Source organism: Ambystoma mexicanum, chromosome 3q (assembly GCF_040938575.1).
Source record: "Ambystoma mexicanum isolate Mex_15411 chromosome 3q, UKY_AmexF1_1, whole genome shotgun sequence".
In the NCBI taxonomy this organism is placed as follows: Eukaryota; Metazoa; Chordata; class Amphibia; order Caudata; family Ambystomatidae; genus Ambystoma; species Ambystoma mexicanum.
The window spans coordinates 229393850-229402131 of NC_090926.1; positions in this window are offsets into that span (position 1 = coordinate 229393850).

An 8282-nucleotide genomic window follows, 5' to 3' on the forward strand; every position below is an offset into this window, starting at 1 on the left:
AGAGTCACAACGACCGAAACAACCCTGAAGGAGACAGCAGAAACCACTAGCGACCTGGGGAGGTGACTGACGGAGCTCGAAAGGGAGAACGCAATACTGGAAGCCCAAAAAGAAGATCCGGAAGGGCATGCCCAACGCAACAATATATGTGTATTGGGGGTCCCATAGGGAATGGAAGGGTCCAACCCAACAGACTTCGCTGAAAACATGATATTCCAGGAGATCGGAGCTGGGGCACTATCCGAGGGGTTCATGGTGGACCGGGCCCACAGATCATTACAAAAAAAGGCCGCCCCCGGGCTCACATCCTCGACCCCTGATAGCTAAAATACTGAACTTTCGCGACAGGGAAATGATTCTGAAATTCTCTAGAGAAGGATCCCCCCAAACAATGCCAACATAGCCATATACCCAGATTACACCCCAGCGGTGCAGAGAGCCCAGAACTGTTTCGTACCGGTCAAGCTGAAACTCAGGAAATTGAACCTCAAATACATGCTGATGTACCCGTCCCGGCTCAAGGTCCTCTATAAAGGGTGCGCCGTTTTCTAGAAACGCCGGCTGCGGCCAACATGTGGCTGGAGCACAACAACCTGGATGATGGCTGGGAAGCGGTCACATGAGGAACAGCGGTCCAGACAGTCATGGGGATGTGGGTAGAATGCAACAAAGGAAACTCTTACGGGGCAAGTAAAGAACTAAGAAGGTCGTCACGGTTTGTCATGAGGCAGGAGCGAGGCTGGAGCCTCCGACGGGGCAAAAGTACACACCCCACGAATTGTTCAGTGTCGGCCGGTTGCTGACACATCACAGCCCGCACGCCTTGGCCCTGGAGGGCTTGGCAGTTGCGGGGGCGCTCAAGCGCCACGGACATAAGGTGGCTGCTGAGCACAGTTACCTAATTCTGGTATGGTTACAAGTTTGTTTGGTTTTTGTTTGTTTTGAACATGCAAGCGGTGAGATCTCTACACAAAATGGGACATGTAACATGAAGAATGGGTGTGCTGTGGAATGTTGTTGGGTGGGGGGAAGGCCCAACTAGAGCGGTGGAACCAGCTCGTCAGCTGGGGTGAGATGAGTGGCTGGACGACCCCGGAGTCAACCAGCGGGGACGCACACACCGAAATGGCCAACGACATTAGAATCCAAACATGGAATGTCCGGGGTTTGGGCACCTACACACGTAGAAACAGAATTAAGTCCTTCCTTAATAGGAAGAGGGTGTCCATTGCTCTGCTTCAAGAGACCCCCCTGATGCAACACACCCTGGGGGCGTTGAGAGACCACTGGGATGGGCAGTGTTATGGGGCTCCCCATTCCAAATATGCCCGGGGAGTGCTCATCTGGATTAGCCCAATGGTCCCATTCAAAGTATCGAGCTGGGAGGCAGACCAGGAGGGACGATATCTGGTGGTGAGGGGCTGGATTGAACAGACTGAAGTCAGCATAATAAACTCATATTTCCCCAACTACGGAATTCCAAAACACTTGGACACACTTTGAGCCAAACTAGCCAGCTGCCAAGACAGCATTTGCATCTGGGGGGGGGTGATTTTAACTGCGGTAGGGACTGTGAACTGGACAGATCCAAATCACCAGTAACCAGGAATGACACGGCGACCAGTGCGCTAAACGCAATGATAGAAACCTTGGACCTGGTTGACGTGTGGTGAGAACTCCACCCAATGGACAGAGAGTACTCGTACATCTCCGCCCCCAAGCCCTGCACACCAGAATAGACTATCTATTTATACCCAAACATTACAAGCCACAAATGGACTCGGCTCAATACTTTAGCAGGTCAATCTCGGACCACTCCCTGCTGCAGGTGATGTGGAAAGTGGGGCGCCCCAGACCACCCATACCACTATGGCGCATGTCACCAGATGCCCTGACGGACCAGGCTTTTGCGGAGGGGTTACGGGACAAACTGGAAGAGTACATGGAAATAAACGTGGGCAGTGTCGAACAATGGGGTACAGTTTGGGAAGCAATGAAAGTGGTCGTTAGAGGGGAGGCCATCACGGGAGCAGGAGGCATACGGAATTAAGGGCTGAACTGGAAAAAACGGAAGAGGAGATAAAACATAAGGAAGCTAACACCAAAGGGACACAGGGGGAGGAGGAAGAACTAGCATTGCTGTGAGGAAACAGTTTAGAAGCATAGGGTAGACTCTCCAAATTTGACTACACAGTGAAAACAGCCAAATCACACGCTGAAGGTGACAGACCAAGCAGGCTGCTAGCATGGTTATGCAGAAGGGTACACCCACGACACCAATAACCGAAAGTAAGGACGAAACAGGTGCACCACACAAAACACAACAGGACATAAATGATACATTCCGGGATTTCTACTCCCGTTTATACAGCCACGACCATCAAGGGGCACACTCAGACATATTAGACACACTGGAAGAAATAGGCCTCCCCAAAATAGAGGAAACACATAGAGATGCCCTAGACGCTGAAATAACGGGTGAAGATATTACTGAGGCAATCAGGTCCCTCGCCTCCGGCAAAACACCGGGTAGCGACGGACTCCCCCTGGAGTTCTACAAAATATATGATGCTGTCATCACACCGGTACTACTCGAGGTCTATCGAGAAGCATTCACCAATGGGGTACTACCGGGGTCTAAGAGGGAAACATTAATTGTCCCGATACCCAAACCTGGGAAACCGACGGAAATCTGCGACTCCAACGGCCCTCTGGTGATGCTAAACTATGAAGTCAAAATCCTCACCACAATCCTTGCCAAACGCCTGAATAGAATAATTGCGGACTTAGTACACAGCGATCAAACAAGCTTCATACCTGGACACAGCACTGCTTTAAACCTTCGTAGACTGCAACACATTCTGGCGCAGACCGAGGGATCCCAAAAGGAATACGCTATACACTCCTTAGACGCTATCAAAGCATTTGATTCAATCTATTGGGAGTGGTTGCTGGCGGCACTGAGGGAGTTTGTATTCGGGGAGGTCTTTATTCGTTGGGTTTGCATCCTGTATACTAATCCCAAGGCCAGGGTAAAAACAGGGAGGTTGGTGTCTGCAATCTGGGGCATAAAGAGGGGGACAAGGCAGGGCCGCCTGCTTTCCCCAATGCTGTATGTCCTGGGCCTCGAACCAATAGCGATATACCTTAGGAAACAGTACCTAGATGATGGTATCTGGGTTGGGGGAGCTGGGCACCTACTGTCACTCTACGCTGGATGACGTGCTTTTATATGTCAGGGATCCACATCTAAACGTCCCAGTCATTCTAGACATACTGGACAACTATGCCAAGGTATCCGGAATCAGCTTTAGCTGATCCAAATCCTGCATATTCCGATTAGCCGGACTGAGAGGAAGAGACTCCAGCACGCTGCCGGCAGTTGGCCTCAGATGGGAAACTGACTTGTTTAAATACCTGGGGGTCAACATCAAACATACACCTGAACAACTACACGAACATAACACGGCTAGAGTGTTGCATGGCATGAGGAACTCCATGAAGTTCTGGGCCAAGTTACCGTTATCTCTAGGCAGAGTGGCTATCACCAAGGTGATCATCCTCCCGATATTCTTATACTTCTTTAATAATGTGCATTATTATATCAAAACTTCCTTCTTCCACATACAGGAGAAGCTGATCCGGGGGTTCCTATGGGGCGCTGCTTGCCACAGACGCTCACTAAAAACAGTATACCTGCCATATGACCAGGGAGGTGTGAAACTGCCAAATCTGGAAAAGTACTACCTGGCAGCCCAACTCAGCCACATGGTTAAATGGCTGTCCGTTGACCCTACCTCGGAGACTATCTTGCTACAGTTAGTGGCACCCTCCACACTGAAAGAAGCACTCTGGGTAACTCTTGGGGAGGGGCGCACACTCCAATGGTGGTAACACTGGGAAGGAAAATATGGAAGAGGACACAAGCTTTACTAAAGGTCACGAAGCCTTACTCCCCAGAAATACCAATAGCGGCAGGCACATGTCAGGTCAGCACAGACATGGCGGTGCTGCGAAGATGGGAGGGGAATGGGATATACACATGGGGAGACATGTATGAAGAGGGGGCCTTCAGGGAGTTCAGCTCAATACAGGAACGGGAGGGGGTCCCCGGAAGGCAGTTGATGTGGTACTAACAGGTTCGAAAGGTGGCCAGAGAGAGATGGCTGGAAGGGCTGGCCAGATAAGCCGTAAGCTGAACCAATCCTCACTCTGATGTACAACCGTAGCGATGGCTGGCGCCCAGTCCCAAGACTATATAGCATGCTCATAGACACACCCAAACCCAAGAGCACAGCGCTAAAAGAACAATGGGAGGAAGACTTGGGCACGACACTAACGGAACAGGACTGGGAGAGGGCGCTGAGCTACCCCAAAGCAGTGTCACAAAACCACTGTTTCAAATTGATACAGCTAAATGTGTTGTACCATACTTACATGACCCCACACAGGATAGCCACCTTTAATAAGAACGCTAGCTCGCAATGCCCATGGTTCGGAAGGGAGGAAGCTGACATGATACACATGTTCTGGGGCTGTGAACGGGTGAGGGATTTTTGGTCACGGATAGAACAAGCTTGCAGAACGGCCGGTGTTGTCAGGTACGAGTGGTCACCGAAGAGTGCCTGCTTGGAACTTACCCCATGATCAGCAAACATGAACATTTGCTCAGATTTATGGACCTTGCATGCATCCTGGCCAAGAGAACCATCGCCATGTCATGGAAGAGGGTCAGGGGCAGTGGCGGCTGCTATCAGAGGGTGGCAGGGCACTGCCCCCCCACCCCCCAACGGGGCCCAGAAATGAGAACCAGTAAAACTGTAAAAGATTCAGAAGAAGGTCTTGCTCTTCTGAATCTTCTTTGCATTTCATTACGATCAGCACGGGGGTGCTGTAGCAAGTTGGCAACAAAAGTGTTGTCTCAGTCACAACTCCTACGGGGTGGCCCGGCTCCCACAGCAGGGTGCGTCCCATTTTACTCTGGTTTTTCACTAGTAGAGTGCGTGGAGCTCGTAGCTCACCAAGGTATGGATGGAGGCAGTCAATAGATCAGGGTTGGATGGCAACGACAAATGGGTTGCATGGAAAGCACTGGTGTGGGACATGTTTCACCCATCCGACGACAGACCCCCATGAATGAACTATACACCATGGAGTGTGCCCCCCCCATGCCGATGCAGCGAACTGCCCATACCTACTATATGAGAACTGGGGGGATGCCTCGAGGAAAGGGGCAAGAACTGCACCCCGGACGCCGGGATGCCCGCCCGGTCCCATGTCCCCACACGCTAAGACTGTTGTAGAAAACTGCTTGATCTGTTTTGTTTTGTTTGTTTGACGGTTATTACCAAAACCCGGCATTACTGCATGATCCTCACCAACCGTATGTAACGCAAAATCTTTTAACTAAATGGCAATAACAATATTTAAAAATTAAATTGTACTCTGCAGTCAAGTGCTATGTAGGCTCTCTCTGGGAAGGAGGCCAATGTAGTGGCAAAACACAAATCAAAGATGACGGCAAAATGCTGCGAACTACAAAAGGCAGTCCTTCTGTAGTTTTATCTGACATTTTAAACAGGATTCTGTAATACGGTGGCATGTTGTTGGCACAATCCCTAATGGCTGTTGAAGGACAGAGCCATATCTTTGGCCATGCTGTGTACAAGAAAGGTGCAGTCAGCTAAAATACAACTGTTTGCACAATCCCCAGTGGCGGTTGAAGGACAGGGCTATGTCCTTGGATAGTCTTTGAGCGAGGAAGGTTCTGTCAGCTGAAATACAATTGTTGGCACAATTCCTAGCAACCAATGAAGGTCAGGGATTGTATGATATAATATGATATGATATGGCATTTATAACGTGCCTATACACAAGTGTTTCAAGGAAGGCATGGAATAGGGACGCCCCAAAAACAAGAAAGTATATAATAGAGTAAGATCAGCCCCTGCCACAGCTGTTCGGGGCGACAGAGCTGGCAGAAAGACATGGGCAGATGCAGATGGCTGGGATGAGATGAAGAGCAGCAAGGCTTCCCAGTTGGGAAGAGTCAACGCATTCCTAATTATTTTTCTGAATTCTGGATTTTTGAAGCACCAAGCTGGATTCTGGCTATTTTGAAACACTTTTGAGCACTTTTGAGCAGAACCTGAATTCCTTTTGCGCTGCTATGGGAAAAATCTTTGCTTTTTCCACCCAAGGTACTTCAGCTCATAGCCTAAGAGCAGACACCATATTCTGGGTTGGCTATATGCTAGCACCAGTAAGTCAAATTAACATTTACTTCTTTTGGAAGCATTTTATCATATGTTAATGCATTTTTGATGAAAAAGTCATGGTGCAGAAATAAGTGCATTTTTAGATTTTTTTCCAATTCTTTCCAATTTTCCATGTTTTCATTTTTATTTTGGATTGTGCATTTTTTACAGCCCTCTTAAACTCCTCACCTTCTACAATCAGTGAGTATGAGGAGGCCTTTTACCCTGCATTTGATATTGCATTGAGAAAGGTATTGAGATATTGATTGAGGCAGATCCCTCTATGAAATTGCCTATCATAATTTTGTGAGGTAGGTGCTAGATTGCCTGGCATGATTTGTGAGGTTGCCTATCCTGACCTGATGAGGCAGGTAGTTGGTTTTTAAGGTGATTTGATTTCTTGGAGGAGGTTCATCAGTCTTAGTCTTGACTTGAGGTAGAGGCAAATGACAATGGTTCAGATTTTCCATTAATGATTGATTGCATTTTCAAGTGTGTTCCGTATGGAGATGATAATAATGGTAATGTTTCTTTATCACACATTTCTCATAATTAAAATATTTATTTTTACATGCGAGTATAAGACACATTCTTTGAGTGTTCATTACTGAGTGTTATCAGATGAATTTGAACATGAATATTAGGTGTGGGGCATCTATTTGAACTACTGTGTATTGATATGTTAAACAGGGTACGTGTCTGTTAATACACACCAAGGGTTAATGGATGGTGTGAGCAGTGAACTATCAATAAAAATATATATGACATTGGTAAACCTCTCCTGTGTTGGCAATTGAGAGCAGCCGCCTACTGCAAGGGTTGTTCCCTGTTCTCTTTACTGTTGCACAGTGACAGGTACATGCTTTCCCTACCACAGCCCCTGCTGGGGTGGGCATGGACACTCCCCTGGGGTGGAGGCAAGGTTCTGGAGGTAGGAGTGATAGAAATGATGTATTTTTGGCACCCCAGATGGGACTTTGCTCACCTTTCCTATACCCTAACCATTTTCTCCCCACCTGGCTACTGGCGAGGGGCCCCGGGGGTTGCTATAGGCCTGGTGATACACAGAATAGCATACATTTTAGTGAGGAGCAGGCTGTAAACCAAAGCTTAAATCACTCTAGTGAAGAGCAGGGTGTATTTTCAAGCAAGTCCTCTATACAGCTATCAAGCTAGGAGGCATTAAAACACTCTAGTGAAGAGCAGGGTGTAAAACAAATACTGTTGACAGCTATCAAGCTAAACGGTATTAGAATGGCTAACCCACATGAGGAAGTCCCTATAACTATGAACTGCTGCCGTGCAGTACCCAGTTAGTTACAGGAAAGAGCTGTTAGGAATGTCCACACCAACTTCACATTGGCTGTGGCAGTGCTTGGAGGGTTGCCTGGGGAAACCCTGTTATCATATATCATGATACCAGGTACCAAGCCAGGAGTCATGTTTGAGGCCTTACAAATTAGGAGGGATCTAGATCACATACCATACATACCCTATAGGTATCCTGAAGTAGCAATACAACAGGTAAACCACTAAAACGGTTTCAATGGGGCTTGACATATCCCACCACAAGGACTAGACATGATCCTTCCAGTTACTACAGAAGGGATAGCCTTAGAACACATTCTTAGGTTTCACCCAAATAAGGGGCAAATGGCCCAAATACCAGGGAGCATTATGACATTCTGGTGGGATAGTTTTACACTATCCACACTCAAGCTGTAGAATATACAGCCTTGGGAGCTGCCCAGCAGCACCAAGACCAATGTTTGCAGGGGAGGAAGGAGCACTTCCATTTCACACCCTTAAAGCCTTACTGGGCACTGGCCCCACAAGGCAGGAGGACACTACACGTTGGAAGTGGCTGTGAGAGCGAGGGAGGAATAGTGCACAGTGTGGCTTGATGTGCTCCATGGTAGGTGCTTTCCTCTAGCCTTTGAAGGAGGAACCACAGAGGAGTAACAAGACGTGCCCTGGCGCTACCGAAGCCTGAAGTCAGTGTTTCGTTTCCGAGTCCTCAGGCGT